We start from the raw sequence: 10,092 nt of genomic DNA, 5'->3' as shown, positions 1-10,092 counted from the left end.
AGTAACCATTTCTGGTGTGTGTGTGTGTGTGTGTGTATGTATGTGTGTATATATATATATATATATATATATATATATATATATATATATATATATATATGTATATATATATATATATATATATATATATATATATGTATATATGTATATGTATATATATATATATATATATATATATATATATATATATAATGTGTGTGTGTGTGTATAACTTTTTTTTTTTTTTAAGAGAGATCTCTATCCTTGTTTGTTGATGACTGTTAATGCCATGAGTTTAGCTTAAAAGTAAATCTGTGTTTGCTATATAATTACTTTCCTCTTAGTTTATTGAAGGAGAGGGAACTGTAAATTCATAATGTACAGGTATGTGTACTGCTGTCTAGGAAGTTTGGACACAATGCAAAACACAAAAGGGACCTACTCCCTCTAGTGGCTGTAACTAGGGTTGCCACCTCATCCCTTTAAAACAGAACACATATGAATTACACAGGTTCTGTGGCTGATTTAATGCAGGTAAGGCTCCAAATGAGTCTAATTACCACCTTAATTAGCCACAGAACCTGTGTAATTCATATGTGTTCTGTTTTAAAGGGATGAGGTGGCAACCCTAGCTGTAACACTATACCTATTGTACAAGTCAGTTGTAGTAAAAGGCAGAGAAAGGTATCGATGACGGCTACAGTGTGGACCTGACTTTCCGGGAGGCCGTCAATACGAAACTAATTTTAACAAAAAATAAAAACCGCAGAGGTGATCGAATACAACCAAAATAAAGCTGTATTGGTCAGGAAAAAAATTATAAAAATTTAATTTGGGTACAGTGTTGTATGACCGCGCAATTGTCAAAGTGCATCAGAAAGCTGAAAATTGGTGGGGGGCTTAAGTGCCTAGTAAGCAAGTGGTTAAACACAGCCATGGCAACAAGTGTTTGAAGGAAGGGAAGTCTGTTAAAGGACAGCATGGGGGGGGGGGTTCTCTTTCAAAGAGTGTAGTGGGACCTTCAATATACCTCCAATTATAAGCGCCAAAAACCTCTTCTTCTTTTTTTTTTTTTTTCAATTTTATTAAAATCTCATCTCAAACACTACATACTCAATATGCTACATATTCAATATTTAAAATATTACAAGAAATCGGAGGTCTAATGCATCAAGTTCCTCCAACAAAAGTGTAAGCCAAGTTTAAACGTAGGTCAATGCATTTCTGGGGATAACCCGCTTCTTCAGGACCTGTTGTTTGTGGATAGAAGTCCAAATTTGCAGCCATGCAAACCTGCATACTGATTCCTGGTGAAGAAAGGACCTGGAAGCATGTGTTGCCTTAGTGGCTTGAGGGGTGACAGGTGAAAGCACAGACATCGAATATCACACTATCCCCATTCACCTACGGGATAGTGGGAAATTTGATGTCTGTGCTTTCACAGGTATACACTACTCCGTTTTAGGAACGTTTTTTGCATGGGCCCCATCACAGGTGGCTTCGAGTCAGCATTTGGGTATCTAGGGGGGTGCCTTGCATTGGGGGGGGGGGTCTGCTGACTGTGGGAATTGCTAGTTGTGCCCCTCGGTTAGTAAGGGGTCTCTGTCCTACACAGTGTGTTTGGTTAGAGGAAAATATCTGGGGAGGGTAAGACCACTTGGAGGAACCCCTCCTATTTTTAGGAGGCACGGAGGGAGAGAGCAGAACGGATGAGGGAACTGGAGGAGGATACAGGGAAAGTCGCGTATCTGAGCTTTTTCCCTGAGTACAAGTACTCGGGGAAATGCTTGGTATCGGTACCGATACTAGTATCGGGACAAACCTTATTATATAAGCATCTGAAAAAGACTGTCTGAATACCCTTATAGCATTAGAGGGTAATTCAAACTAAAGCTGGAAAATAACAAATGGGGGGGGGGGGGGGGGGGAGTTGGTTGAAGAGGGAATCTTGGTGCAATGGGGCACCACAGACTGTCAGGCAAAATAGCAGTGCTGCCTCATTAGTAAGGTGTGCTCGCCCATTTAAGCTGCTCTGCTGCCTTTCCACTGCAGGAGCCCCCCCCCCCCTGCGTAAGTTTTGATATTGATTGGTGTCACTCTGCCCCTCTTATGAAAATGTTTGAGCTGGAGGACTGGCTGCTCTGGCCCAAGTGCTGCCACAGGGGGAGGTCATATGCCCCCTTCTATCTCCAGAAGCCCCTATCTACACGTTACAATCTGAATATATGAAATAATTGTTAGCCTCTTCGATAAAATACACATCATTAGGTTAAGAGTGGTACCATCATCCAAAACTTGACTAGATAGCAAAAGGGCTCAGGGAACCCCAAAATAAAAGAACGGGAAAAAGGACTATTCCCCTACAAGGTAAATAGATGGACTCAAGGAGAGTAAATATGTCAAAAATTGGATACATTTATTAACATAGTATCAAAAAAACATAATAAAAACAAATAAAACGATACAAATATCGTGACAACCAATCATGTCACCGAAGCTGCAGTACCCGTGGAGAAATCCTGGTGAATGTGGGGGTCTCTACTAGTTTCGCGACATTGCGTCGCTTTATCAGAAGTTCTAAGAGCAGGTATCCCGTCGGCTCAGACGCCTAAGCCACCAAAGAGGGCGTCTCCCACGTCGCCCAAAGGGGTGGAATGCGTAAATGGACCTATTAACTGTATGGGGGTACAAAACAGGAGTCAAAGGGGGTCCCAGTAGACGCAGTGCTGTAGGGCACTATTAGTAGTGAGTGGAAATTTGAAGATCAATAGTAATATTACCAGCTGTCACTTCACAGGGTAAAAGCCAGTAGAAGCTTGGCGAGGTAGATGTGTCCTGGGACCTGATGTCCATCAATGTGGTTTTTCAGCTCTTTAGCGCCACTCTTTGGGACCAGAATGTGTTTGGTGAGCATTGCTTCTGAGCATGCGTGTTTGGACTTTTGTACGAAGCATTAGAGACTCCTCTCTTCTCTTTTATACTCAGTTGTGACATGACGCTACTTGTATATCAAGAGATTGCTTGTATATCAAAGTCAAAGGGCCAGATCCACAAAGAAGTTACGCTGGCGTATCTATTGATACGCCGCGTAACTTCTAGTTTGCTCCGGCGTATCTTTGTTTTGTATCCACAAAACAAGATACGCCTGAAGCTTTGCTAAATCCGACTGGTGTACGCCGTCGGATCTAAGGTGCATATTTACGCTGGCCGCTAGGTGGCGTTTCCGTCGATTTCCGCGTCGAGTATGCAAATTAGCTAGATACGGCGATCCACGAACGTACATCCGGCCGGCGCATTTTTTTACGTAGTTTCCGTTAGGCTTTTTTCGGCGTATAGTTACCCCTGCTATATGAGGCGTTTTCTATATTAAGTATGGCCGTCGTTCCCGCATTGAATTTTTTACGTTGTTTGCGTAAGTCGTTCGCGAATAGGGCTTTGCTTAGAATGACGTTCACGTCGTAAGCATTGGCTTGTTGCATGTTAATTTTGAGCATGCGCACTGGGATACCCCCACGGACGGCGCATGCGCAGTACAAAAAAAACGTAATTTACGTTGGGTCAAGACGTATTTACATAACACGCCCCCATCACATCCATTTGAATTGCGCGCACTTACGCCGCCAAAGTTGCACTACTCTGCTGTAACTTACGGCACAAATTCTTTCAGGATACCAAAAATACGCTGTAAGTTACGGTGGCGTAGTGTATCATAGATAGGCTACGCCGGACGGAAAGATGCGCCAGGGTACGTGGATCTGGCCCAAAGTTTTTAATTTAAAAAATTAACTTGTCTTGCAAGACGCACTCAAACCAAGGTTTTACAGTACAATCAACCTTTAGATTTTCCAAGATTGTAATGTGAGGACCTACCTATTCTATCGAAAATAATTGTATCCAAGCAGGCAGACTATTGTGCTATATAGTTGGCTGCTCTAAAGGCGATTGTACAGACTGTAACGTGTATGGTGATCTTAACGCCCGCCGCACGACTATTTACGTCCGCAGAATGGTACGGACAGGCAGATGGGCGTATATATACGTCCTTGCCTTCTAGCGGGTGGGGGGTCCGATCGGGACCCCCCCCCCCGCTGCGTGCGGCGGGAGGGTTCCCTCGGGGAGCGATCCGTGACGACGGCTCGGCTATTCGTTTCTAGTCGCGATCGCTCCCCGAGGCTGAAGCACGGGGAGAGCCGTATGTAAACACGGCTTCACTGTGGCGGCGTATCGATCGAGTGATCCCTTTTATCGGGAGACTCGATCGATGACGTCAGTCCTACAGCCACACCCCCCTACAGTTGTAAACACACACTAGGTGAACCCTAACTCCTACAGCGCCCCCTGTGGTTAACTCCCAAACGGCAACTGTCATTTTCACAATAAACAATGCAATTTAAATGCATTGTTTGCTGTGAAAATGACAATGGTCCCAAAAATGTGTCAAAATTGTCCGAAGTGTCCCCCATAATGTCGCAGTCACGAAAAAAATCGCTGATCGCCGCCAATAGTAGTAAAAAAAAAAAAAAATTATAAAAATGCAATAAAACTATCCCCTATTTTGTAAACGCTATAAATTTTGCGCAAACCAATCGATAAACGCCTATTGAGATTTTTTTTTTTTTACCAAAAATAGGTAGAAGAATACGTATCGGCCTAAACTGAGGAAAAATACATAAATTTATATATGTTTTTGGGGGATATTTATTATAGCAAAAAGTAAAAAATATTGAATTTTTTTCAAAATTTACGCTATATTTTGGTTTATAGCGCAAAAAATAAAAACCGCAGAGGTGATCAAATACCACCAAACGAAAGCTCTATTTGTGGGGAAAAAAGGACGCCAATTTTGTTTGGGAGCCACGTCGCACGACCGCGCAATTGTCTGTTAAAGCGACGCAGTGCCGAATCGCAAAACCTGGCCTGGGCAATTGGCAACAAAATGGTCCGGGGCTTAAGTGGTTAAAGACTAACGTAACAAGAGTTTTGAGGGAATAGGGAGGCAACAAAGGAGCGTGGATTAGTGAGCATACCTTGTTGGGGGGGGCTACCAGGAGACACTGTCACTTTGACCTGAATGAACAGGTGACAGTGTCTAATCGCTTTGATATATGGTTGTTTTTCTTCATAGCAACCCATGGAATTTCTGGCTATGTTTAGAAAATAGAATGTCATTAAGGTGAAAATGTTATGACTCCATGTGAGTCAAAACTGCATCAGAAATTCTACATGCCATTCCTGGTGTGTGTATAACATTGAGAATCAATTAGTTCTTCATATACACGCCTCCTACCCTGAGGCAGAGAGTAGGGTGTTGTAATGTACGTAAAAGCCAGAGCTTTTCTTTACAAGTTTCCCTTATAAGTCAACAACATTTTGCTCCTTTATTTTCTATTTCTGCACTAGAACTTTCAACTGTTTGCTGTGAATAGACCTTGTCTGTCTGGCATTCCTTTGCACACCTGTTTTAGTCATTCTGTTTAAAATCACATTATTTTTGGGATGTCTATTTGCTCTTCTCGGTCAATACATTTTTTTTTTTTTTTGCATGATGTCTGAATGCTGTCTAATGCAGCTTTCATTTGGGGGCCAAACTGCACATGTATTTCCTAGATTCTTAACTCTAATGCCCCGTACACACGAGCGTAATTTCCATCGGAAAAAAGTTGGATGGTTTTCCGACAGAATTCCGCTCAAGCTTGGCTTGCATACACAACGGTTCTCTGAACTTTCGAGCGTTAAGAACGCGGTGACGTACAACGCTACGATGAGGTGAGAAAAAGAAGTTCAATGCTTCCGAGCACGCGTCGAATTGTTTCCGAGCATGCATGTTTTGTTTTTTTTCCCCCGTCGGGAAATTCAATACAGACAAATGGATTTTCCGATAGAATTTTTTTCCGTCGGAAAAATTGAGAACCTGCTCGCAAACTTTTGCTGGCGGAAATTCCGACATCAAAAGTCTGATAGAACATACACACGGTCCGAATTTCCGATGAAAAGCTCACATCAGACTTTTGCTGGCGGAAATTTCTCTTGTGTGTATGGGGGGGGGGGGGGACGGGGATAAGAGCAGGGTCCTCTGATTCCTCCTGTATTGAATTTGTATTGTACTGTCTGCCCTAACATTGTAAAGTGCTGCGCAAACTGTTGGTATAAATCCTGTATAATAATGTGTAGCCAATATTAAATGCTAGTTTGGCCGCTATGTCGGCTTGTATTGAGGATTACATTTTATGTTTTAGAGAAGTTAAATGTGAAGGTCTTGGTTAGGATGAATGTCTTTTCTTCAGCTCTGCTGTGTCCCACCCCAGACGATGCACTAGGTTGCGAAACGCGTCGGGAAACTTCACTGTTGCCGCTTTTATCTGATCAGCGATGTCTTTATTACCCAATGTTCTTACCTACATTAAATAACTTATATCTACAGTATTACACTATGTGCTCTTCCTTTTTTCTTTTTTGAATCACTTTCCATTTGACTTGTTGCTTGACCTGGTGGGTCATTCCCCACAGGCATCCATAATCTATCTACCTTGGGCTTGGCGCATTGGTGCGTTGGATGTCGTATGAGAGCTGCAGCTGCTGATCTGGTTCTACAGGATTTTCAATATGCTTGATTGACCCTTTTTGAATGTATGTTCTTCAGGGTTCAATAATTCCGGTAAGCCTCTCTCTTTTCTTCACATCGTTTGTCACGATTAGACAGGGGGAGCAACATCACCTTTGCTTTTTATTGGACCGTCACATAATATATCACGTCACAATAGAGACTTTCTTCATATACCGTATAAGACGACCCCCTAATTTTCCAGCTAAAATGTTGGTTTTGGGATATACTCACCATATAAGACGACCCCCTTCCTACTAGTCATGCCGCGCCTTGCCTCACTGTACCATTACATGCCAGACTGTGCCACCATTACATGCCAGACTGCACCATTACATGCATCACTGTGCCCCACAACATGCCTCACTGTGCCCAATTACATAGCTCAGTGTGTCACTGCTTACCATATCCGTGACATGCAGACCGCGACCGTCCATTTTTCAAAAGCCGCTCCTCCTCTTTCTGCTGTTCTGTGATAGGCGGAACACTCAGCTTCCCAGGAGACACTGGGCCAGATTCTCGAAGGACTTACGACGGCGTATCGCCATGTACGCCTTCGTAAGTCCGAATGAGAGCAGTCGTATCTATGCGGCTGATTCTTAGAATCACTTACGCATAAATTCGGCTAAGATACGAGCGGCGTAAGTTTCTTACGCCGTCGTATCTTAGTTGCATATTTACGCTGGGCTGCTAGGTGGCGCTTCCGAAGATTTCCGCGTTGAATATGCAAATTAGCTAGATACGCCGATTCACGAACGTGCGTGCGCCCGACGTAGCAAGATACGTCGTTTACGTAAGACATACGCCGGCGTAAAGTTACCCCTCATAAAGCAGGGATAAGTCATGTTAGGTAGTGACGTCGGAAACGTACGAACAGCGTCCTATTTTATGTCGTTTGCGTAAGTCGTCCGTGAATGGGGCTGGACGTAAGTTACGTTCACGTCTAAAGCATTGACTATTTGCGGCGTAATTTTGAGCATGGGCACTGGGATACGTTCACGGACGGCGCATGCGCCGTTCGTTAAAAACGTCAATCACGTCAGGTCACGATTCATAAGCATAAAACACGCCCACACTAGCCTACTTTAAATTACGCCAGCACAGTTCCACTACGCCGCCATAACTTTGGGCGCAAGTTCTTTGAGAATACGGGACCTGCCTCACTAAGTTACGGCGGCGTAGTGTATCTGAGATACGCTACGCCCGCCTAAAGATAGGCGCTTCTTTGTGAATCTGGCCCACTGTGTTCCGCCTATCACGGATTCCCTCTCGTCCTCGGTCTCCGACGAGAGGGCATCCGTGATAGGCGGAACACTAAACACAGTGTCTCCTGGGAAGCTGAGTGTTCCGCTTATCACGGAACAGCAGAAAGAGGAGGCGCGGCTTTTGAAAAATGGACGGCCGCGGTCTGCATGTCACGGATAAGGTAAGCATATTGGGTTACCAGTGTATAAGACGACCCCCGACTTTGAAGAAGAATTTCAGGGGTTAAAAAGTCGTCTTATACGCCGGGAAATACGGTATATTTTTATATGTATTTTTAGATATATTTGTCATATATTTCATTTATTTATATACGCAGTGTTTATATCACTTGGTATAACCTTTAGCGCTACTATTTATATGTTCTGCTGGGTAAGACTGACTCATATTTTTTACTAGTATTTAGGATATTTTTTTTCTTCAATCAACTCTTCTATATCACTGCTGGAGCTTGCAGCTGTCTGGCGTGGCTGGCCTTAGCCTGGACCTCGTTTTACTGGAGGTTGTCAGGATAGCCTGAAAATGCCCTTATAGGGCACTGTGTTTAGCATAAGGCACATTCTGAAGTTTAGCGGTGACGTCATCGCGCCTGCCCGGAGCATTGGCAGTGCTGTGTGACATGCTCTTAATACTTCTCTGTATGTAAGTACCCTACTTTTGTCTATTAAATACATTTTATACAGTACTTCACTATGGGATATCCTTGCTCTTACCTTGGAATGTATTTGTGGTGGTGATACCGGTACATGGAAAGTGATCTATAGATATGTATATCTGTGTGTATGACTGCGTGTCACGATCCTACGGGGTAAAATGACCGCACCAGCCAAGCAGACTCTGGCTGGAAAAAGCGCCCAGAGGCGATTCAGTTTGCATGAGTTGCGCTATACAAGTCAGTCATTCATTCATTCATTCATCTAGGGACCGCTCTGGGGCATACCATATTTATGTGAGAGAAGCTTGAGGCATAGTTTGGAGAGGACGCAAGCTTGAGGCATAGTTTGGAGAGGACGCAAGCTTGAGGCATAGTTTGGAGAGGACGCAAGCTTGAGGCATAGTTTGGAGAGGACGCAAGCTGGAGCCATCCATGTGAGATCTGTTGCCATCTAAATGCTGATTTAGACCTCTTGAGATGTGAGGACCAAGTATCTGGTAAGCGGCTTTATAATCACATGGTGGTTGGTGGCGCACACTGATTATATGAAGATTTTTGTTTTGCACTCCCTTTTATAGAATTGATTTAACACTGGACTTTATTATTGATCAAAATATTAGCACTACAGTTTATTGCACGTATTTGACAGTATTTGACGTATTTGGAATCAAATAGCTCTCTCTGCCAACTACCTGTTATTCTATTAAAAAGGGCTGAGAGCCAGCAATCTGATTCCTTTTACTACTACCGTGTTTCCCTGAAAATTTAAGGTTTGGTTGGTCAAATTTCAAAATCAACGGTGGTGTCATTGGATCACAAAACGCACAAATTTTCTGATTTTCAAGAGAAAGTTCCTTCAAAATTCGACCCGTGTATGGCCAGCATTACAGGGGTTATAACCCTCCTTTACACTATCCAAAAATGAAAAAAAAAAAGTTTTGCCTTCTGTTCTACTTTTAAAGGGGTTGGAAAGGTACAATTTTTTTTCCTAAATAGCTTCCTTTAGGCCCCTTTCACACTGGGGCGTTATTCAAGCGTTTTTCAAGCGTTATTCAAGAGTTTTTTTAGCGTTATTCGAGCGAAGCCTCATCTGCAATCCCAATGTGCTGGTAAAGCCCCGCTAAGACCCTAATGTTTTAGGGTGTTTTTACAGCGCTTTCAATTCATTTCAATGGAGAGGGGCGTTTTTGGAGCGTTTTTTTCAGCGCCCAAAAGCTGCTCCAAAGATGCTGCCTGCAGGACTCCGTGTGAAAGGGTCCATTGAGATGCATGGAGAGCGTTTTTAAATAGCGCTATTTTTAACGCTAAACCGCTTCAGTGTGAAAGGGGTCTTACCTTAGTGCAGTCCTCCTTCACTTACCTCATCCTTCCATTTTGCTTTTAAATGTCCTTATTTCTTCTGAGAAATCCTCACTTCCTGTTCTTCTGTCTGTAACTCCACACAGTAATGCAAGGCTTTCTCCCTGGTGTGGAGTGTCGTGCTCGCCCCCTCCCTTGGACTACAGGAGAGTCAGGACGCTCTCTACGTTGCAGATAAAGGAGCTGTGTGTTAGTGGGCATCCTGACTCTCCTGTAGTCCAAAGGAGGGGGCGAG

The sequence above is a fragment of the Rana temporaria genome, chromosome 10 (assembly GCF_905171775.1).
Source record: "Rana temporaria chromosome 10, aRanTem1.1, whole genome shotgun sequence".
Classification (NCBI taxonomy): domain Eukaryota; kingdom Metazoa; phylum Chordata; class Amphibia; order Anura; family Ranidae; genus Rana; species Rana temporaria.
This window is presented reverse-complemented; position numbering follows the sequence as displayed.